Here is a 24,881-nt window from a genome sequence, read left to right on the forward strand (position 1 = left end):
ACCTGATAATAGTCAACTTTAGTGTTGATAAAAACTAATGGTATCTTAACTTAATTACTTCCAGTTTTAGCATCATATTTGAAAAGATTTGATGGTTTAAGTGAAAATTATTTCTTGAATATTTGAAAACATGGTCTGCATTTGGTGTGGTTGTTTCAGGCAGTGGTACGGCCTCATGAAAGAAGTCATTAGGGGTAGGCTTGGGAATTCATAGCTTTCCCTCACATCCAGTTCATTCTCTGTTTGGTATTGGTTGTCAAAGAGTGGAAGATATGATCTCTCAGCATCCTAGTCTCTACTGAGCTTTCCTCTTGCTACCATGCTTCCCACCTGACATGAAGGATTCATATTTTCAAGCGATAAGTGAAAATAAACTATTTTTTGAGTCAAATTTTTGTCATATTTTATTGGAGAATAGAAATTTAACTAATAGATTTGTACACAGATTGTTGTTTTTCTCTGAAGATTCTGTCCATGTTTCAAGAACAGTGTGGCAGAATTTGGAACTTTGAGGTAAAAAAGTGGTGGAATATTGTAAACAGAAGATATTGAGATTTTCTAATGCGAGACTGGGTGACTAAGAGAAATGTGTACAGTAGAGACCTAGATCAAGAGGTTTCAGAGGGGAACATATTAGTAACTGAAACATGCCTCTGATACTTTGATAAATAACCTGGCTGTCTTTTATTCCCTGAGAATTTCCCAGTGGCCAAATCTGAAAGTCTCACCAATTATGTTTGGTGGAGGAATTTTCAAGACTGCATAACATTTAATCTGTTCAATACATCTTACTGATTACTGAGGCAGAAAGAAATACAAGGTATATAGTTTGGAGAATAAAAAAAAATATTATAGCCGAGGTATGTGGTAAAAGAGACGATAATTGTTAAGGAGTTTAGTACCATTAAGCATGGAATCAATGAGAAGGGTACATTCAAGAGAAGACATCACCCACTAAATCTTCCAAGTTGTAAAAATAAAAGGCCTAAAAATTTCTTTTTTGCTACAAGGAAACCATAACATACAAAAGCTGATGCAAAAATGATTCAAGGGTTCTAGATTTATCCCACCATGGCAATCAAACTTGGCTTTCATATTACAGGTATGACACACTGACCATAAAGACATGAACGATCAAGGAATTATTGGGTTATACATTTTTTCTCCATGGTTTCAGAGAGCCACTAAGCTGAGGGAAAATAAAGTAGAGTTTTAGTCAATATGAGAAGACTGCTTGGAGATTCCCGCAGGTTCTGAGAAGGAATACAGGTATCTGAGAAGATGAAGCCTTCAGTGTGTTGGAGATAGCAAACCATGAGATAGCTAGCAAGGTATTATCCTTGCTAATTGGAAATGAGAGTAGACAGGACAAGAAAATTAGCAATGTGTTTCAAATAGGAAATCTAGAAGTGTAAATCCATGAACTTTGACACTGGACACTAATTTGTCATAGGATTTGTTACCTTTCCTTCTGGGTTTTAATCTTGTTTTGGTTCAGGATTCCTTATGATATCTTCATCCTCCCTTTTGGAGTGAGAGGATATACTTTAGCTTTTGTAAGTTGGAAGTATTTAATTTTTTACGGTGCCTATAATTAAGAAATTATTTGTCTCAAATGAGATTGGAGTTACTTTTGGAATTTTAATATGTGTTGGGATAAAAACAATGCAAAACAAAAGGAAGAGGGATACTGAAGTTATATGGCCACAAGCCTAGGGCAGTCAGACAGCAAGATGTAATAGTTTAAGTGAGAAATGGCCCTTGTATATTTAGGTATTTGAACTTATAATCCACACCATTTTGGCCGCACTATTAGGGAAGGTGGTAAAACTTACATGGACATAATAATGTCACCACTAGTAGGTTTTAAAAGTTCATATCCTCACTCCTTTTGGGATTCTGTCTCTGCTTCATGTTTGCAGTTCAAACTGTCAACTCTCAGCTTCCAAAATTGCTGTATGTTTCTATGCATGATGCCCTCTTGTCCTTCTGAAACTCTTAATGTTGCTGTGATATGCCTGCTAGTCATTGATGCAGAAAAATAACTTGACCCAGAGCAGAGTCATGCTGGCCACATACCCTGTTATGTTCTGGATGTTATGAGGTTTCTTAATCTTAAGAATATTTTTTCCCAACTAGAAGTGTTACTTAGGACCCATCAAAGTAAAGGTGAATATGAACTGCTATGCATAAAATACCTTGAGTCAGGGACAACCACCGGGCAGTGCTTCGTGTACCAATGTATGAGCTCATTGTGTTTTTTTTTATCTGTTTTTTTTTTTTGTTTGTTTGTTTCCAGTTTTAGCCTGTATAAACTGACGCTGACAAATATTGTGGACTTGGCTTCTAGCTATCAAGTCTGAACCTGCTTCCTTGATGGATCAATCTCAGGGTGTTTGTTCAGTAATAACTCTGACTGAGATCAATGTACTTGTGGTTTGTGGGGTGAATCTTGAACCACAAAAGAAACCATTAACCAAATAAACACGTTTTTTCCATAAAGTGTTTTTCTTCATGATGTTTTATCATGGCAACAAAAAATAATGAATACAAAATTAAATATCTTATATTTTTAGACTTTTACTGAGATTGATTACTGAATAAAGATAAGTCTTTACTAAAAGGCAAGGTCTTTAGGACTTAGAAGATTAGTGAAGATTCTGGACAGGGAGGCTATAATGCAATCAAGTATCCTTGGGCAGGAAGTTAATTCTCTTGTATAACTCTAACTTGAGGCAGATGATCCACTAAATCATTGTACTGAGCACAGGGTCTCCAGTGGAAGAGTTAGAGAATGGACTTTAGGACCCAAAGGGGTTTGAAATCCAATGCAAGAACAACAATACCCCCATTTGTTGTAACCATACCCCCATTCCCCGAAGCTCCCAGGGACTAAACCTCTAATCAAAGAGTACACGTGGAGGGACCCAAGGCTCTAGCTACATATGTACTAGAGGATGGCCTTATCAGACATCAATGGGAGGAGAAGCCTTTGGTCCAGGGAAGGCTCCTTGCTCCTATGTAGGGAAATGGCACATTGGAGAGGATGGATGTTCTGGGTGGGTGGGGAGGGAAGCACACTCATAGAATCAGGGGCAGGGTGGATGGCATTGGGGATTTCCAAAGTGAAAGCAGGAAAGGGGAAAGCATTTGAAATGTAAATAAAGTCTCTAAAAAAAAAAAAAGGAATTCTCTAAGCTGGAGCTGAGATGCTTTAAGAGGTAATAGATAAAATATGAGGCCATGAGATTCTCTTTGGCTGAGAGTAGCAGAGAAGCTACAGAGATAAGGCAAATACTTTGAAATTGATCAAATTGTGATCATGAATTTTAATGAGAAGAGTTTTTGAAATAATTCGTTATTTCCCAAATTTAAATTTTCTTCTCATTAGTTGGATTTTAAAGCCACAAAATATGAGAAGCTGTTTCTAATTTTAGAAATTATTGGTCTTTAATTCTTGTTAATTTTGGGATAATTCAATTATTTTTTGTTCACTAAAATGAGTATTTAAAACACAGAACAAGAAGAGATATTATGAGAACAATAGAAAATTTTGATTATTTTCAACACAGGAAATTGAATCGATTGAAAATATTCAGGAGGGTTTACATTGTCATTAAACAGCTGATTTGTCATACAAAATCACAGAAACAGACTAGCTACTAAGAGGATGAAAGATAGCCTAAAATCATTTGGCTCTGAGACTTTGACATTCCAACTCTTCACAATCATGAAGTTCTAAGGAATCAGTGAACCTTCTAGAGTCATTCATATAAGGTGTAAGTTTCTTTCATTTCTGATAACTCATATCCACACAAAATTACTCAAAATAACTTAAAATTAACTTGTAGAGAAAGAAACATAGAAAACTAATAACAGCAAGCCCCTGATATTTCTACTTTAGAGTTTCTAGCATAAAATGTGTTTAGTTTCCCAATTCTATTAAAGAATCAAGAGTCACTATGGTAATTTGAATATGAATTGCTCCCTTAAGTTTATGTATTTGAATTGTTAATAATCAGGTATAGGTACTACTTAAAAGGATTAAGGAAATAAGAAATAGAATCTTGTTGGAGGAAGTAAATCTCTGGGGGTAGGCTTGGAAGTTTCAAAAGTTTATGGCAAGTCCAGGATCTTTTTCTCTTTCTGCTATCCTTTGATGAGGATGTAGCTCTCAGCTACTTCTCTGTGGGGTAGTGCAGATCTGCACATCTCCATTACCAAACCTGCCATCCTGCTGCTTTGTTCCTGCACGTGATGATATTGGGATCACCTCTGAAAATGTAAGCAAGCCCACAGATAACTCTTTTCTTTTGAGAGAGATGCCTTGGTCACAGTGTTTCTTCACAGCAATAACACCGATGAAGACATTGACAAGGCCAGATGATGGTGTACAAAATATTTGTTATTTTAGAGCTCAAAAAAAGTGCCTCAAAGTATGGTGCTTGGACATGCTGAACAGTAGAAATGAATAAATTCATCTTTGTAGCAAGGTCTCTAACTTTCTACATAGCCCCCACTGCCACTACCACCATCACCACACATACACACACACACACACACACACACACACACACACACACACACACACACTGTTTCTGGTTTTTTTTCTTCCCAAAAGATAGGAAGGATTTCTCTGAACGTCTCTATCTGCAGGAAGGTTAACTTTCAGTAAAGATCAAAATGCCTGCCTCACTGGAATGCAGATGGCATTCATCTATAAGTATTTTCTGTCCCTTGGGTTTACTCATCCTTTCTAAAGTCTGTAGCTGTATAAGTGACTGCACTGATTTCTTGCTAGTCTATTCTTCGCAGAGTAGTTTTTTCTCCACGTTTACTTCAAACTCTAGAGCCATAGATCTTACACATATATATTCTAGAAAATACTGAATTAACTTTTACCCAAGTATGGTGGGTTTCTTGGCCCCAATGTCTCCCTGTAACTACTTCTCAGGTGATGTTTAATTGTGCAAACCATGTCAAACTGTAGTGTCCTTTGAGTCTGTTGTAGTACTCCCTTGATCTATCAGACTATTGAGAAAATGTACCCCAGGATGTTACACTTTCCTATAGAATCTTTTCTGGAAGAAGGAAAGTGTGCATCACTATGATTATATACATAGTGAGGATCAGGTCGAACATAGAAAGAATTACAACTTGTCAGATCATGTTACTGGAGAGACTGCAACTGAGACTAGTAATGTAAAGGACTAGTCACTCTTGTGGGACAGTACAGGTATGCTTAAACTATACTCTTTATTTAAACCTCAACTTCACTTTATACCTCTGAAGATGGACTGAGATGCTGACTGGACCTCTTTGTTCCTCTTCCCAATGTGACGGCTCTCCTTCAACAGCAGTCTTTGTTTTCTGTACTTACAAAGGAAAGACCTCATTTTAGACACAATAAAAGTCCAAACAGTCAGAATTTAGTTAGAACAGAGAGGGAAGAAACATGACGCATATAGACAAAGAGAGTTTCAAAGTTCTATGTTCCTCTACCCTGTCATGCTCAGTGCTTATATTCTTCTCTTCAACATTCTCTTAACTTTGGTTCACCCAAGTTTAACCTTTCTTTTTTTAAAAAAATATTTTATTAGATATATATTTTAAATTACATTTCAAATGTTATTCCCCTTCCTGCTTTCCTGTTCTTAAGCCCCCATTCTCTCCCCTTCCCCTTCCCCTCCCCATATGGGTATTCCCCCTATACCTCCCCATTACAGCCCCACATATTCCCCTGATGTGGGGGTCCAACATTGGCAGGACAAAGGGTTTCCCTTTCTGTAGGTGCTCTAACAAGGAACGCTGGGTCAGTCCATGTATAGTCTTCTGGTCATTGTTTAGTACCTGGAAGCTCTGGTTGGTTGACACTGTTGTTTTTATGGGGTTGCAAGCTGCTTCAAATCTTTCAAAACTTCCTCTAATTCCTGCCAAGGAGGTCCTGTTTTAAATTCGGTGGTTTGCTGCTAGCATTGACCTATGTACATATTGGACATGTTGTGGATGTGTCTCTCAGGAGAGATCTATATCCAGTCCCTTTCAGCATGCATTTTTTAGCTTCATCAAGCTTATCTAGTTTTGATGGACATATATATATATATATATATATATATATATATATATATACATACATACATATAGATGCTTCATGTGGTGCCGTCTCTTAACTTTGATTCCCTATCTCCTCCTATGGATATATATTTTCCCCTTTCAAGAAGGAATGAGAGCATCGACATTTTGGTCATCCTTCTTCTTGAACTTCCTGTGGTCTGTGGATTGCATCTTGTGTAATTTGAGGTTTTAGGCTAATGTCACTTATCAATGAGTGCATATCAAGTATATTTTCTGTGATTAAGTTACCTCACTCAGAATGATATTTTCTATTTCATTCCATTTGCCTATGAATTTCATGAAGTCATTGTTTTTGATAGCTGCGTAGTACTCCATTGTGTACATGTACCATATTTTGTGCATCCATTCCTAAGTTGAAGGGTATCTGGGCTCATTCCATCTTCTGGCTATTATAAAGAAGGCTGCTATGAACAAAGTGGAGCATGTTTTTTTTGTAACTGGGAGCATGTTTTAGGTATATGCCAAGAGAGGTTTAGCTGGGTCCTTGGGTACTGGAATGTCCAATTTTATGAGGAATCTCCAGACTGATTTCCAGAGTGGTCATACAAGTTTGCAATCCCAGCAAAAGTGGAAGATTGTACCTCTTTCTCCACAACCTTGCCAGCCTCTGCTATCACCTGAGGTTTTTATCTTAGTCATTCTCACTGGTGTGAGGTGGAATCTCAGGGTTGTTTTGATTTGTCTTTCCCTGATGACTAAGGATGTTAAACATATCATTAGGTGCTTTTTAGCCATTCGATAATCCTCAGGTGAGAATGTTTTCTATACCTCTGTTCCCCACCTTTTGAAAGGGTTATTTGGCTCTCTGTACTCTACCTTCTTGAATTCTTTGTATATTTTGGGTATTAGCCCACTATCAGGTTTAGGATTGGTAAAGATCTTTTCCTACTCTGTTGTTTGCCATTTTGTCCTAATGGCAATGTCTTTTGCCTTACAGAAGCTTGGAAGTTTTATGAAGGTCCAATTGTCTATTCTTGATCTTAGAGCACGAGCATTGGTGTTTGGTTCAGGAAATTTTCTCCAATGCCAATGTGTTCGAGACTTCCCTACTTTTTTTTCTACTAGTTTGAGTATAGCTGGTTTGATGTGGAGGTCCTTGATCCACTTGGACTTAAGCTTTGTACATGGTGATAAGAATGGATCAATTTGTATTCTGCTGTGTGCTAACCTCCAGTTGAACCAGGACCATTTGTTGAAAATGCTATCTTTCTTCCATTGGATGGGTTTAAGTCCTTTGTCAAAGATCAAGGGACCACAGATGTGTGGGTTCATTTCTGGGTCTTCAACTCTGTTCCACTAATATATCTGCCTGTCTCTGTACCAATACCATATGATTTTTTATGACTATTGCTCTGTAATACTGCTTGAAGTCAGGGATGGTGATTCCCTCAGAAGTTCTTCTATTGTTCAGTACATTTTTCAGTATCCTGCATTTTCTGTTATTCCAAATGAATTTGCAAATTGCTCTTCCTATCTCTATAAAGAATTGTGTAAGAATTTTGATGGGGATTGAATTGAATCTGTACATTGCTTTTGGCAAAATGGCCATCTTTACTATATTAATCCTGCCAATCCATGAGCCTGGAAGATCTTTTCATCTTCTGAGATCTTCCTCAATTTCTTTCTTCAGAGATTTGAAGTACTTGTCATACAGATCTTTCACTTGCTTGGTTTAAGTTACACCAAGATATTTTATATTAGTTGGAACTATTGTGGAGGGTGTCGTTTCCCTAATTTCTTTCTCAGCCTGTTTATCCTTTGAGTAGAGGAAGGCTTTTATTTGAGTTAAATTTTTTACCCTGACACTATGCTGAAGTTGTTTATCAGGTTAAGTAGTTCTCTAATGGAACTTTTGGGATCACTTAGTACACTATCATGTCATCTGCAAATAGGGATAATTTGATTTCTTCCCTTCCAATTTGTATCCCTTTGACTTCGTTTCCTTGTCTGATTGCTCTGATAGGATTTTGAGTACTATATTAAATAGGTAGGGAGAGTGTGGTCACCCTTGTCTAGTCCCTGATTTTAGTGTGATAGCTTCAAGTTTCTCTCCATTTAATTTGATGTTGCCTACTCATTTGCTGTATATTTCTTTTACTATGTTTAGATAAGGGCCTTGAATTCCCGATCTTTCAAGGATTTTATCATGAAGGGGTGTTGAATTTTGTCAAATGCTATTTCAGTAACTAATGTAATGATCATGTGGTTCCTATCTTTGAGTTTGTTTATATAGTGGATTGCAATGATGGATTTTCATACATTAAACCATCTGTGCATACCTGTGATGAATCCTATTTAAGCTTGATGGATGATTGTTTTGATGTGTTTTTGTATTCGGGTTGCAAGAATTTTACTGAGTATTTCTGCGTCAATATTCATAAGGGATATTGGTCTGAAGTTCTCTTTCTTTGTTGAGTCTTTGTGTTTAGGTATAAGAGTAATTGTGGCTTCATAATATGAATTTGGTAGTACTCCTTTTTTTCCTATTTTGTGGAAGAGTTTAGACAGTATTAATATGAGGTCTTTGATGAAGATCTGATAGAATTCTGCACTAAACCCATCTGGTTCTGGGCTCTTTTTGGTTGGAAGACTTTTAATAATTGCTTCTATTTCTTTAGTAGTTATGGGGTTGTTTACATGGTTTATTTGTTCTTGATTTAACATTGGTACCTTGTATCTGTTAGAAAATTATCCATTTCCTCCAGATTTTCCAGGTTTTTTATTTAATATAGGCCTTTGTGGTAGGATCTGATGCTTTTTTAATTTTCTTCAGATTTTGTTGTTATGTCTCCCTTTTCATTTCTGATTTTGTTAATTTGGATATCCTCTCTGTGACCTCTAGTTAGTCTGGCTAAGTGCTTATCTACCTAGTCGATTTTCCCAAAGAACCAGCTCCTGGTTTTGTTGATTCTTTGTATATTCCTCTTTGTTACTACTTGGTTGATTTCAGCCCTGAGTTTGATTATTTTATGCCTTCTAATCCTCTTGGGTTTATTTATTTCTTTTTCTTCTAGAGCATTTAGGTGTGCTGTCAAGCTGCTCTCACATACTCTCTCCTGTTTCCTATTGCAGGCACTCAGAGCTATGAATATTCCTCCTAAAACTGCTTTCATTGAGTCTCATAATTTTGGGAATGTTGTATCTTCGTTTTCATTAAATTCCAAGTAGTCTTTAATTTCTTTCTTTCTTTCTTCCCTGACCAAGTTGTAATTGAGTAGAGCATTTTTGACTTCCATGTGTATGTTGGCCTCCTGTCATCGTTGTTATAGAAGTCCAATGTTAGTCCATGGTGATCTGATAGGGTGTGAGGGGTTATTTTGATCATCCTGTGTCTGTTGAAGCCTGTTTTGTGACCAATTATATGGTCAATTTTGGAGAAATTCTTTTTGTTTAGGAATGAATGTTCTATAAATATCTGTTAAATCCACTTGGTTCATAACTTTTGTGAGTTTCTCTATGTCTCTGTTTAATTTCTGCTTCCAAGGTCTGTTCATTGATGAGAGTGGAGTATTGAAACCTCCTATTATTACTGTGTGAAGTGCAATGTGTGCTTTGAGCTTTAATAAGCTTTCTTTATGAATGTAGGTGCCCCTGCATTTGGAGCATAGATATTTAGGATTGAGAGTTCATCTAGGTGGATTTTTTCCTTTGATGAATATGAAGTGTCCTTCCTTATCTTTTTTAATGACTCTGTTGAAAATACATTTTGTTTGATATTAGAATGGCAAATCCAGGTTGTTTCTTTGGACCATTGCTTCTAAGACACTCTAAGGTAGTATTGGTCTTTGCCTCTGAGGTGTGATTCCTGCATGCAGCAAAATGCTGGGTCCTCTTTATATATTCAGTCTGTTGGTCTATGTCTTTTTATTAGGGAATTGAATCCGTTGATATTGAGAGATATTGAGGAATACTCATTGTTGCTTCCTGTTCTTTTTGTTGTTAGATATGGAATTAGGTTTGTTTGTCTCTCTTTTTGTTTTCATTGCAAAGAAATTATATTCTTGCTTTCTGTATAGTGTAGTTATTCTCCTTGTGATGTAGTTTTCTGTCTCTTATCCTTTGTAGGACTGGATTTGTAGAAAGATATTGTGTAAATTTGTTTTTTTCATGGAATGTCTTGGATTCTACATCTTTGGTAACTGAGAGTTTTGCTGGATACAGACAGTATCTTGGGCTGGCATTTGTGTTTTCTTAACTTCTGTATGACATCTTTCCAGGATCTTCTGGTTTTCAAAGTATCTATTGAGTCTGGTGTAATTCTTATATGTCTGCCTTTATATATCTCTTGACCATTTACCCTTAGTGCTTTTAACATTCTTTCTTTGTTTCACACATTTGCTGTTTTAACTATTATGTCACAGGAGGAATTTCTCTTCTGGTCCAATCTATTTGAAATTCTGTAGGCTTCTTGCATGTTTATGGCATCACTTTTTTTAGGTTAGGAAGGTTTTCTTCTATAATTCTGTTGAATATATTTACTGGCCCTTTAAGTTGGGAGTCTTCACTTTTTTTCTATATCTATTATCCTTAGGTTTCATCTTCTCATTGTGTGCTGGATTTCCTGGATGCTTTTAGCTAGGAGCTTTTTGCCTTTTACATTATCTTTGACAGTTTTGTTGATGTTTTCTATGGTATCTTCTGCCCCTGAGAGTCTCTCTTCTATTTCTTGTATTCTGTTGGTGATGCTTGTATCTATAGCTCCTTGTCTCTTCCTTAGGTTTTCTATATCCAGTGTTGTCTCCCTTTGTGCTTTCCCTATTGTTTCTAATTCCATTTTCAATTCCTTCACCTGTTTGATGGTGTTTTCTTGTAATTGTTTCAGTGATTTTTGTGTTTCCTCTCTAAAATCTTCTACTTGTTTCCATGTGCTTTCCTGTATTTCTCTAAGGGAGTTCTTTATGTCTTTCTTCAAGTCCTCCATCACTATCAAAAAATGTGATTTTATAATCTAAATCTTCCTTTTCTGGTGTGTTTGGATATTCAGTATTTTCTTTGGTGGGAGTAGTGGGCTCTGATGATGTCAAGTAGTCTTGGTTTCTCTTGATTAGTTTCCTGTGCTTGCCTGTAGCCCTTGGATTGTCTCTGGTGTTTGCTTGTCTTGCTGTTTCTGGGAGTGACTTGTCCCTGATCTAGGCCTCTATGTCAGCATTCCTGTAGAACTGTTATCCTGTTTTCTTTCAGCCATTCCTGAGAACAGGTGTTCTGCCCTCAGCTGTGGCAGTGCTCCTGGAGACTGTCTTCCAGCTCTAGGAGCTGGCAGGGATCAAAAGGTCCTGCCCCTGATAGCTCCTGTTGGTCCTTGCACCCGTCAGGCACAGTTGGCACCATGCAATTCCCTCTTGGGTCTGGACTGTGGGCAGAGGGTATTCTCCTCTGACTTCTCAGGAGTATCCACACTTCGGAGGTTCCAATTCTCTCCCTCATGGGATTTGGGTGCAGGGGGCTGTTTGGTAGGGTCAGATCTGATCTGGGCACAGATCTTAACTGTGGCTACAGATGGCTGTCTGTTCCTATATCCGTGTGTCCAGAGGTACTGTGCAGTTTCCCCTTGGACCAGTGATGTGGGCAGAGGTGTGCAGAGGTGGCAGTCTTTGCTGTGATCTCAGGATGTTTGCACTCCTGGTTGGTCATCTCTCTTCCCCCTAAGTTCCCCTTTCAAAAGAAGAGCCATGCTTTATCTGGAAGCCTATTTTTCCCATAACTCTTTCTGTGTAATATGCAAGAATATGTATAGAAGTGAAAGTGTGTAGAAAGGTGAAAATTTCATAGGGGAAAGGGTAGCAATATTGTGCGCATGCTAACCAGGAGCCTAAGGTTGCTTTTTGCAGACACTTCAAGATCATTAGCATCTATTCCTCCTAAAACCCTCATTTGTAGAATTTTGTAATCCAGCTAGGGTGCCTGCCACCTAATGTTTTTCATATCCTGTTTTGGGGAGCTGTTTGTTAGTTTCTTCCATTTCTAAACTGCCTGACACTTTCAATACATTTCTTTTTGCTGATTTTCACTATGACTTTGCATTTAGTCTATTAAAGGTCATCTGTCAAGCCTGACTTGATAGCACTGGTAGGGCTGATCCTCCCTCCCTCACAATTCTATTACCACAATTTTCCTTGTTTTTCTTTTCAAAATGCAAGTCAGTCATTAGATGTGTTCTCACTGTGTATCACAGCACAATAAACTCTTTTAGTTCCACCATTGATTTTTTTTACTAATTTTCTTTTGGAAAGTTTGGCTAACTCTGATCTGTTGTTGCTCCCAGTCAAGCCTCTGGCCTAAAACTCAAGCAATATATTACTTTTCTCTATGTCACTGCTGACATCCTCAACTTCACTGACTCATACAAAAGGTATAGAAGTTCCTACATCTTATTATATCAGTGAGTTCTAACTTTCCTCTGATACCTTTATGCTAGTAACAATCTAACATGCCATTTTTTTTCTTTCCTGCTAATCTTGATGGAATCTAGGAATGCAAGACCAGATTAGTTTACCAGCTTAAAAAAATTAAAAGACAATAAAAAATATTACGGAAATTCTTTGGGAGTTCTTGCAAAACCTTCTCACAATACTTATAAAGCCAGTATCTCTTTTGGGGGCTATTTGTTTCACTAACACAATAATTTAAGACTAGACACAAATGTAAAGTTGAGGGCACAGATGGGGCTCAAACAGAAGCTTAATGAGCATATAGTAGAGTTTGAAGGGGAAAACCAAGGCAGCAAGTTAGAAACATTGTAGTTGCCTAGAGAAAGAGAATAGGAAAAGGAAGCATGGAATGCAATAGTACAAGGAGGGCTGTCTTAGAAAAAGAAAGAAACCTAAAAACATCAGGGTGTTAATCGGTTTGCTCTGCAAACAGAACAAACATTTGTATAAAGGATTTAGTACGTTGGCTTATAGGATGCAAACTAGTTCATTATTGAAAAGCCAAAGATCCTGCAGTTGTTCAATCTATAAGGCTGGATGACTCCTCTGTCATAGTCTAGTACCAGAGTCTGGAGAACTACTGACTTTGTCTATTATGGAAATCCAAAGAAGCTGGTTCTGATATCAGTGGAGGAGTTGCAGCAATAGCATACATAAACAGAGGTAAAGACATACAGGAGAAAAGAAAACTTTTCTTCTTTCATGTCTTTTATCTGGGCTGCCACTAGAAGGTATGGCCCAAATTTAGGGTCTATCTTCCTTCTTCAAACACCCTAATGAGAGAAAACCTCTCACAAGTACCCAGCATTTTGGGTATATGATTCCAGTTGCCTAACAATCAAGATTGGCCATCACATTTATTCAGAGAATTTAAAGGTGTAGTTTATATCTAATAAAAAGACAAGAGAAAAGAAATAGCTGTGTTGTAGTGGCTTGAATAAGGTTGAACTCCTATAGGTTCACATATTTGTATGCTTAGAAAGTAACATTAGGAGGGGTGTCCTTGTTGGAGGATGTGTGCCACTGGAGATGGACTTTGAGGTTTCAAAATTTAGCCCAGGCCCAGTGGCTCATTCTTTAATCCTGTTGTGTGCTAATGCAGATGTAGAACGCATGGTACCTTCTTCAGCATGATATCTACCTCAAAGCCAATCACACCATGATAATGATACCTGATTAAAATTCTGAACCTACAAAAAAGCCCCAATTATATGCTTTTTATAAGAATTCTCATTGTTGTCGTTTCTCTCCACAGCAGTAAAACACAAACTAAGACATATGTCTTCCTAAGTTAGGGTGTAGAAAGATGAACAGATGCAGTTCAACCTCATGGCATGTTGTAGGGTCTGCAATAGTGGGTGCATATTCTGGGAAGGAAAAGTGAGCCTGCCCGTTAGGTCCTTTAGGTCATTGTTCTTTCTGTAAGAAAGTAGGCGAGGACATATAGACATAGATTCCATTCATTGAAGTTGTTATTATATGCTTATTTTCGCTAATTTAATTATCAAACCTTCTAAGGATGGAGATATCATACATCCCAATGGTTACAAGTCACAATCACTCTAGTACCAGGAGTTGTAAATAAAACATGATATCCAGTCTTATAACAGCTCACAGACAAGAGAAGTGAATTGATCACCGACTTTGCCTGGAACACAGATGAGATTGGTTCTGAAGGCGACCTTTGGAATTTCCATTGCTGAATCTCTAGTAATTTAAATTCATCCCCTTTCTCTTGACACTGAGGGGGTGTGGGGGACAAACTTACAAATGATACTTCTGTAGGTTTAAATTTCTTCTACAGAGGGTTGTCTAGCTCTATTTCCAGAGTTACCCCCATGTCTGTCTTGCCAAATACACCTGGTGGCAGACACATGTTTGAAAGTGACCTATCAGACTCTCCTGGTTTCAATTTTAATGTTGTACATACTACTACTCCATAAAAGAATGCTGAAAAATATCTCCAGAAAGAAATTTGTTTGAGGTAAATGTACACACTGTAAATGCATATTGTAAGCTTTTATTAAACTACTGAATTTATAAAGTATTTGATACCCTTCTGCACAACAATTATAGTTCGATTAGACCATAGTGGGAATGACAAGATAAATCTCAGATTATGCCATAATTTTATAATGAAAAATTATTATAGGTTTATATTCAAGTTGGGGAAATAGCTTATCAGTAAAGGTATTTGCTGTCATGCACGATGACCTGAGTTCCATTCTCAGAAGCAACATGCTAGAAGGATGCAATCAACTCCTTCAAACTTTTTTCCCTAATGTTGTGTGCAAAACAGTTACTTATTCCAAATTTCTGTGGTTTTAAAGGTGGAAGCACAGAGATGGGATAGAAAGGTTGCTGGGAGCAAAGCAATAAAGCAAAAACTAAAGAGAACAAATCATCAAAGCTGTTAACACTTATGTCTGATTTCAATTCGAATGATTTCTGGCATGCTTAAAAGAAGTTGACATATTGTTTTCTATTATATTTGTGTTTTCATGCTGCCACTGCTCTTCCAGACAGAGGAAACAGAGCTAGATATATGAAAAGTAAAAGTGCCTTTTCATACTATATTGAAAACATGAAAAAGGAACACAAATTGAAAGTGCTGAGAATGTCTTAGTGAGTTTATCTTTGGTCAGTCTCACAAACGTGATTAGTCTTTTTCTTCTTCTTTTTTTTTCCTTTCAGAAAGAAAAATGCCTCTAGGTAGCATTCGTCCATATTGCTTCTCCTTTCCTGTCAAGAATAGTATTCCTTGTACTTTTAAACTATTTCCCAGAATACATTTTCCTTAATATGAAGGTTGTAGTAATTCTCTGAATTTTTGCTCTAACAAAATACCTGGAAAAGTAACTTAAGGGAGGAAAGGCTCACCTTGGCTCACAGTTCTTCTTCTAGCCTCTCGGCATCAAACTCCATCTGAATAAGTTCAGTTTTGTGGTGATCTCATGGTGGCTGCTTGTTTTTTGTTTTGTGCGTACTTCTGTTTTTTGTCTGTTAATCTTTTGATTGCCTTTCTGTGTGACTAAATGCTATTTTTCCTCTTTCAGACCTCTATTTTCTGGACACTTTTTTTTGTTTTCTCACCATCCCACTTGAGTTGCTTGTTAGTAGCTGTTACAGGTCCTCCTTACTACCGAGGAAATATAGAATCCGACTAGAGGCCAGAAACAATGTTCCAGACATAGATAGAAGGCCCTCACTTCTGCCTCTTGACTTCAATACGCCTGAAGGTAGGGAATGCTACAAGTCTTATACCAGGCTCGAATGGTGGGTCTTTGAGGGACTGAAAAACGCCCCACCAATTTGGCTAAAGTAAAAAAAAGATATGAAGAAAAAGTTGCAAAAACTAGAAGGGTTAAGCTATGTCGTTGAGTTAGTGTAAGTTACAGAGAAAGTAAGGTTGAAGTGTGGTTCAGGGTAAAAGAAAGAAGGCAAAAAGAGCAGAAAACTAGGAGGAAAAAGAGACAAAAAGAAGAAGAAGCTAAAGAGCTAAAGAACGATAAAAGACAGTATAAAAATCTTATACTGGCCACAGTAGTTAGAGAGACTAGGAAGACAGTACCTGGCAACAGAAGAAAATTCCTGGCTAAAGATCAGTGTGCCTATTATAAGAAAAAAGGTCACTAGGTCAGAGACTGCCCCAAGATAGAGGAGAAGCCAACCCAATGTTTTGTACATACAGGGACCCAACACTCTGGGCTCCTACACCCCAGTTGGCCAGTGTCCATCAAAAGACCCTGAGTACAGGGGGCTACTGACAACAAACAATACTCATGGACTACCCAAAGAACAGTGGACCTTGACATGGGCCTGATAACCCACTAGTTCATGGTTATCCCTGATTGCCCTTGCTCATGATAAATTTGCTCTCCAAAATGGCTTGCGTGGGCTGAAATGGCTGGGTGAGGCCATGTGTATGCATATCTGCAGACTGTGTTTGTGCAGCTTAAGACCTGTCTCAGTGCACCAGTACCTGATGCTGGGAGATATGTGGCTTAGTGTGGTTCTGCCTTTAACACACCACTCCTGCCACCTGGGCACTAACAATTATCACCCAATCCAGTACTTAAACCATGGTCAAGTGGCTGATGTTTTGCCTTTAAATGAAATGTCCCAGAGGATGGGAAAACTGGTCAGCTGACATGGAATAGATTCTCTGCCTCTTGGGGGCAATCTGGTCACCTTGCTGCCCAATCCTGACCTGGAGCCACCACAGCACGAGGGTCAAGCACTGGCAGAAGCTCCTGGGTGGAGAGAAGATTTCTGTGACTGGCTGATCGACTCCAATGAAAGCTGAGGCTACCTTGTCTAGAGAAGAGAAAAGTTCTCCTCATAAAGGTCAGAGATGAGTGGGTGCTGCTATGGTGGACAACACAAATGTCACCTGGGATAGACAAACCTCTACCCCCCAGCACATCAGAGCCACAGATGCCTTTACCATTTCTTGGATGCCCCTGATAAAGCCCGCAACTGTGAATATTATTTATTACCCAGGACATCAGGAGGGAAGAGATCCAGTGTCATGGGGTAATAACGAAACAGATCAAGTGGCTTGAAAAATGGCTATGCAGCAGCCTATCCTAGTTAAAGGCCTGTGAGAGACAGCCACTGAGAACTGGGATTGGACTAAGTGATGGCCTCACTTAGAATGTACAACAGAAGAAAAGGTCCAAATTGCTTAAAGGAGGAAGAACAATGGCACACTTGATGGAAAAGCTATACTCCCCAGAGAACAAACAGAAGACTCACTTTGCCAAATACACAAATAGACTCATTTAAGAGATAAAAAGCTTATCCAAATAGTTAAAATATATATAATAGACTTTAAGATTTAGCCAGAGAGACAGTAAAAAACATAAAATATATCAACAAGTAAATGCTTAACAAACAAACAGTGCAAAAAGACCTAAAAAGTTTAATATAAAGTCAAAATAAGCTTCACTTAAAAAATATGGTAACAAGTATCTCCTAGTGCTTGTAGATATGCTTTCAAAAATAGAAAAAAGCTTTCTCCACCAAGCAAGAGATGTCCTCGGTAGTCATCAAGAAGATACTAGAAAAAAATTTCCCCCCAGTTGGAGTGCCCAAGGTAATTGGGTCAGACAATGGCTCTGCTTTCATTGTCAAAGTAAGGCAGGGTGTGGCCAGCTGTTTAGAGGTCGATTGGAAATTACATTATATTACAGACCTCAAAGTTCAGGACAGGTACTGTTAATAAATAGACTTCTAAAAGAGACCCTGACCAGATTGACCATGGAGACTGACGCAGACTGGGTGGCACTCCTTCCCTCTTGCTCTCTTCAGAGCAAGAAATATTCCTTCTAGATTCAGTCTTACCCTCTTTGAGATCTTATATGGGGCCTCAGCTCCTCTGACTGTATTAGATGATGTTATAAAACCAACATGTAATAGTTATAATGATTTGTATGCCAGGCTAAAAGACCTACAGGTGATACAGAAAGAAATCTGATAACAGCTGGCAGCAGCTTATGCCCCGGGGACACCTGAGACATCTCACCAGTTCCAAGTCAGAGACTCAGCTACATACAATGACACTGAGCCCAGACACTCGAGCCTTGCTGAAAAGGACCATACCTGGTGCTGCTAACCACATTGACAGCTGTCAAGTCTCAGCCCTCATCAGCTGCGTAGCATACTAGCTATTGGGATTGGGAGTTGGGACACTGAGATCTTCAAAAAGCTTCCTAGATCTGCACATCAAATAAGTGGATACATCAGAGACATGACTGGGTGGTTGCTGTAATGCTCACTTGAGGAGTGTGCTTTAGAATCACTGGGTTCCATCGAGATAGGTAGCCCAATCATAGGTGTGGGGTTAGGTTTGATTTCTATGGCAAATGATTTAACATCCCCATACTATGAAGGCATTAGGTGCATTAGTACTCCTAACACTTCTTGGGACTGTGCCTCAGGGATCACAACCTGTATAAGTTTAGAAGTTCTAAAGGACAGTCATGACCTTTGTGTGTAGGTTCAGATAGTGTCCAGATTGGAATCCTGATGCTAAAGACTTAGTAAGAAACAAAAGAGAGTTGAGAATTACTGGACTATCTTAAGGCTGAGTCTAGGTGCTGCAAGGGCAGCTACAAGGACATCTGCCGTTTCCTTGCAACACAAGGCTTATGGAAAATTCAGAACTGCCATTGATTTAGATATAGAAAGAATAAAAAAGACTTTTTAACTGACCTCCAAAGTTCCCTAAACTCCCTCTCAGAGATAGTCCTTCGGAATAAAAAAAGATTAGACCTAATAGTCTGTAAAGAAGGAGTTTTGTGTTCTACGCTAAAAGAAAAATGTTGCTTCTATATAGACCATTCAGGGGTAAAGACTCCATAAGTAAACTTACAGAAAGGTTAGACAAACGACAGAGAGACAGAGAAGCGCATCAGGTAGAGTTCGAGAGCTGACTTAGTAGATCTCCTTGGATGACTACTCTGATATCTTACCTTATGGGAACCTTCGTAATTTTGCTTCTGCTTCTGATTATAGGTCCATGTGTGCTAAATAAATTAGTTATCTACATTAGAGGAAGAGTGAGTACTGTTCAGATTTTGATATTACACCAACAATATCATGCTTTAAGAGAAAAAAAACTATATTATAAAGATACTAAAATTTAGTTCCATGATTAGAACTAGCCAGTAGAATTGGGGAATGAAAGGTAGAAGTTTTATGGTTGGCCCCCTAGATAAAAGTTTAGAACAGAAGAAAGAAACTGGTCGCACCCTAGAACTGCAGTTACACCAGCCGGTTTCACAACTCTCTCCCAAGAACTAGCTGACCATAAAGTTAGAGGAAAATCTTAGAGAACAATCTTGAGAAGCAGGAAGTTTCTCCCAGGAACTAACGGATCATAAGGTTAAACAATCTTGAGAAACAGAGAATTTCTCCTTGTGATTTTTCACTGGTATTCTCCACATTTTCCAATGATGCCATCCCTGCCCCCTTAGGTTGTGGTTTCTTCCTTTAAATACTTCTTCTTCTAGCCTCTCGGCATCAAACTCCTCTGCCCCTGCTTGGGATATGAGTCTTGACCACAGTGCACTGGTTCCTATCAATAAACCTTGTGTAAATTACAGCAAGGGTGGTCTTACATGAGTTCTTGGGGGGTCACATCATCATGAGACTCGAGTGAGGGTCTCCCCACTCCAGAGGTCTTTCAAGAGAGAGGGGGAGATATTAAATATAATTCTTTAGAAAAATAATTACCAGTTAAGGTAATAAAGTCTTCTGTGGGTTCTGCCAATCAGCACAGGCTTTTTAAGAGAGAGACCTGGAATTCGACTAATCAGTCTAGTTAGAATCCAAGAGATCCTGACAGTGTTTATTACCTTCTGTTTTATTACTTCTCTTGTTTAATACTGAAACTTCTGTCACTATTCTGAATACATGGTACAGGGTACTAGCTTCTCTGTTCCTTCTCATCATAGCCACAATGACTAAATTTCTTCTAACTCTTCCTATCGTACACCCCAACCAATGACTCTCAAGGAACCACATGTCTTATCCTGGTTTGTGGAGCTCAGATAGAGGCACTTATCCTTGGACTCTGGAACCAAAAAGTAAATACAAATGCATATGTGAACTAATCTAGTAGAAATAATTAAGATCATATGAGAATTTTTTATTCACTTGCATCATTTTAACATTTTAAAAGATCATTATACATGAAAGTTTTGCATTCAAAGCAAATATAAAAGTTGTTTAATAAAATGGGACTTCAGAGTTTGATTTAACTACATACACATATCAATGTGCTTAGTAAGGTCAAATATGATCTGTACATACTTTATAAACATTCGCTTTTCCTGACAATGTGCTTAGCAACCTTCATCAGGATATTCCACTTCAAATAATGAAGTAAACTGTTCCTTCTTAAGAGTCCTATGTTGACATTCTGTTTTAATTTAAGACAACCAGGTATGTAACTGGGAAATACAGGCTAATCTATATTTTCTTGAATGATTTGGAGTGAATATATTTTCTAATTGAACTTTCAGGGAAAAGTCCCCATTTACTACATTATGCCTATAAATCATATGGTAAAATAAGATGAAACAAAGTAATAAATAAGGAAGCATGTCAATCAAGACAAAGAGCCCACCAATGTATGTCCATGTCCCGTTATCAAAAAAATCTTTGTCTTGAATAAAAATAAAAATAGCTGCAAACAATCACCAGAACTTTTGATGCCTTGTGGTTTGCAGTTACTCTTGATAGGGTATTTCTGACCTATATTGTCAGGTTGCTTTTGAATTAGGTTTCTATGCTACTTCCTTGTCTGTCCTTCAGTTCCTTCAAAAAGACATCAGGAATCTTGAATACATAGTCTAATAGGTCTATAAAGCCTTTCAAACTTCCGGCCACTTTGAGATCCATAAAAGGTACAGATGAAGGTAATACTGGTGCTTTCAATGTCCCAATGTTCCTGGCAATTTTATAATGATCTCTTCTCAAACCTACCAATTTCACTGTTCTAAATTGTGAGGCACTTGTAGTCAGGAACAATACTCATTGATTTTGGAGACCCAGAAAAAGTAATACCGATATTACTACAGAAGGGAAGGCAACAGTAGTCAATGGATGATGACTTCAAGTATATGAAGAAGCAGGCTTTTACTAGACAATGATAATGATCTGAGCTACAAAATAAAGGTATCATCACTTGTATAGGATCTGAATAATCAAAATTTTGAAAGACTAGTGGAAAGAATGTAAGAATCCATTTAGTGTCTGTGAGAGATTTTAAAACGGCCAAAGGTGAAGTGACACTCTTTATGTATTTGAAGAAAGAGTAAGAATGAGTCTAAAGTTTAAAGAAGCTAAAAAGATGAAGAAGAAAACACAACAGTGAAAGGTGTATGTGATAGCTTATTTGATCCATTTGATTGCACACACACACACACACACACACACATACCTACCTATAGTTAACCCTAAATATAAACAAATATTTTTAACATGTTATATTTCTATAAACCCTGCAATCCAAAACCATAACAAATTATCTGTGGTAGTAGTGGGTAGGAGTTCCTTTCCTTGAGAAAATTAAATCATCTCCAGTCATCAGACTTTAATTTCCATTATAAAGTAAGAAAGTATACAATCAATCATCTAGAAATATAATTATAGGGTATAATAAATGGGCAAAGTGTATGTGGGTGTTGTGTATTAAATTATCCATTATTTGAGCATAACAGACTTTGGGAAATTGTTTGCAGAATGAGTACTACTGTTGAAGAGATTTCTCTCAAATGTATTCTATTTTACAAGAAAATAATTAAACTAATGGCCAGTGAGAAGGAAAGACAGATCCAGCCATTATGCTTGACATTTGGTTAGATCTCAGCCATGGCACATACTGGCACAACAGGTCTGATTACAAAAGTCATGCTTTTTAGACATATTATTCCTGTTGTTACTGTGTTGGTCAGCTATTCTTTTTTGTTTGATGCATGTATGTGCATATATGTAAGTGTATATGACTATAAATGACAAGGTAAAAAAAAGGGCCATAAGCTATGTTTCACTATATCAGCCACTACAGATTTTGAGACATAATCACCTACTGAAATGGAAGCTCAATGATTGTCCTTGTATGAATAGCAAATGAGCCCCAGGAATCTATCTATTTCCACTCTCCCTAAGTATCATGCCCAGATTTAACTGTGCAAGCTAGGTATTTGAACTCAGGCTTTCATGCCTGTTTATTAAGCTCCTTACCCACTTAGTTATTTTCCAGTTCTATTGTTTTTATTGTTAAAATAAACTGTTTTTTTTTCTTGAAAGTTCATCTAAGCCTGCTTGTTGTACTGTTACTCCTCAGAAGTAACATAATGCCCTCATGAGCTGATATCAATTGACTGAGAAGCCAGCTGATTGATGTCCTTTTAAGGATGGGATGCAGAAACATAAACAGCTGAGTTGCTGAGCATTCCTTTCTGTCCCTGCATCTCACCATTATAGCCACAGCACTGAGCAGCCCCATAAAGGGCATGGTCAAATAATGAACAGAAGTCAGTACTTTCTCTTTTTTCCTTTTCTAAAAAATTGAATAGTTTATGTATTTACATTTCAAATGTTATCCCTTTTCTGGTTACCCCTTTACCATCCCTCCCTCCCCCGCTTCTGTGAGGATGCTCTCCTTCCCAACCACCCACTCCCACCTCAACACCCAGTCATTCCCCTACACTGGGGAAAAGAGCCTTCACAGGACCAAGAGCTTCTCAGTTGTTGCCATACCATTAGTATCCCATCCCAGGGACAAGGGGAATTTACATAGGATTTGGCCTGGAGACTTGTATTGTTTCACAATGACAGGAAGAACACTCATTAGAAGATTTTGCTGTCAAGGAGGACAGTCCTCACTTCCCCCCAGGCATTATCTGCCACCTGAATGACTTTGCAAGTCATATATAGTCAGCATACATACATAAAGCTTTTGAAAACACAAGGAGATACTTCATGTGAAAATTTGCCTTGTCTCAGCTTCAATCAACTTAGGAAAATGTAAGTTTAAGCTGTAAACTTAGAGAAACACAATTTACAAAAGTTCACTCATTTACTCATCCTTTCACTTTCTATACAAATATCATGTGAAACTCTGGCATTTCATAGAAATCAAAGATCAAAGTTTTATATGGGTTAAGTGTATATTCCACATCAATTGTCCGATTCCGTTCTATAGTGTCTATCTATATATCTCTATCGCTAATCTATCTATCTATCTATCTATCTATCTATCTATCTATCTATCTTTCTATCCATCTATATATGTATGACAGTGTTTAATTTAGCCTGCGGATAAACCCTGCTAATTAAGATCTAAGCCTAATTTTTGGGTGAAAGCGATCACTGAGTGGCGGAGGCTGCTGATTGTGTATTAAGCGTCGGTGTGGGGTTGACGTTTGCTCTACTGGAACAGCTTAGCTCATTCCTCCCCTTCCATTAACCGTGGTGCAGAAGCTTGGGGCGGCAGCTGCGTCAGAAAGGGCGGTGGCAGCGGAGGCAGCTGCAGTGACATGTCCAGCATGAATCCCGAATATGATTATTTATTCAAGTTACTTCTGATTGGCGATTCTGGGGTTGGAAAGTCTTGCCTTCTCCTTAGGTTTGCAGATGTCACGTATATTGAAAGCTACATCAGCATAATTGGTGTGGATTTCAAGATACGGACTATAGAGCTAGAAGGGAAAATAATCAAACTTCAGATATGGGACACAGCAGGCCAGGAAAGATTTCGAACAATCACCTCCAGTTATTACAGAGGAAGTCATGGCATCATAGTTGTGTATGATGTGACAGACCAGGAGTCCTTCAATAACGTTAAACAGCGGCTGCAGAAGATAGATCGCTATGCCAGTGAAAATGTCAACAAGTTGTTGGTAGGGAACACATGTGACCTGACAACAAAGTAGTAGACTACACAATGGCAAAGGAATTTGCAGATTCCCTTGGAATTCCATTTTTGGAAACCAGTGCTAAGAACACAATGATTGTAGAACAGTCTTTCATGACAATGGCCACGGAGATTAAAAAAGCGAATGGATACTGGAGCAACAGCTGGTGGTGCGGAGAAGTCCAATGTTAAAATCCAGAGCACTCCAGTCAAGAAGTCAGGTGGAGGTTGCTGCTAAAATCTGCCACCGTCCTTTTCTCACAGCAATGGTTAAACATTAGATTAGAAAGCAGGAAATGTTGATTGCCCTAACTGTAGAAATTCTATTTCCCAAATTAACTGAAAACATGAACACTAGATGGGAATGATGGGAGAAATAATATATTTATTTCATGAAATTTTGCATGTCTGAAAGTTCTGTTTATCAGGACCTTCGAGATCCTAGACTGCTTTTGTCTTACTGTGGGAAACAGAGTCCTTTGTAGACACTAGCATTTTAAGGTGACAAAGGTCAGTGGCAGTTTCCTTTGGTTTAAGCAGCAGTCAAACATTCTTCAATTGGTGGTTTAGGGTGTAGCTGTTGAGTACACATTTTATTATGGGGTCTTTAATGAGAAAATATTAATCTAAAAATAAGCCAAATATTACAGGTTTATTTTTCACAAACAACCAATTGAAATACATGTTACAAGGGTAAGTGGTAAGACTATTGTAAAATGAAAAATGGATAGACTAAATGTTCAATTGAATTTTCCATCTATGAGAATTTCACAATAAAATCTTAGTTTACTTCGTATTATAAAAAAAAGATCTAAGTCTATCATTGTCTGGATAGCACTCAGGTTTCAGCACAAATTAGGAAACTTCATTTAATAACAGGGTTTTCCCTT

At 37.9% G+C, this 24,881-nt stretch overlaps 1 pseudogene; it reads left to right on the forward strand.

Annotated features, from left to right (window-relative positions):
* Positions 1 to 23,560: 23,560 nt before the first annotated feature.
* Rab1a-ps2 (RAB1A, member RAS oncogene family, pseudogene 2) lies at positions 23,561 to 24,377 on the forward strand (annotated as a pseudogene).
* The last annotated feature ends 504 nt before the right edge of the window (positions 24,378 to 24,881 follow it).

The sequence above is a fragment of the Rattus norvegicus genome, chromosome 1 (assembly GCF_036323735.1).
Source record: "Rattus norvegicus strain BN/NHsdMcwi chromosome 1, GRCr8, whole genome shotgun sequence".
NCBI lineage: Eukaryota > Metazoa > Chordata > Mammalia > Rodentia > Muridae > Rattus > Rattus norvegicus.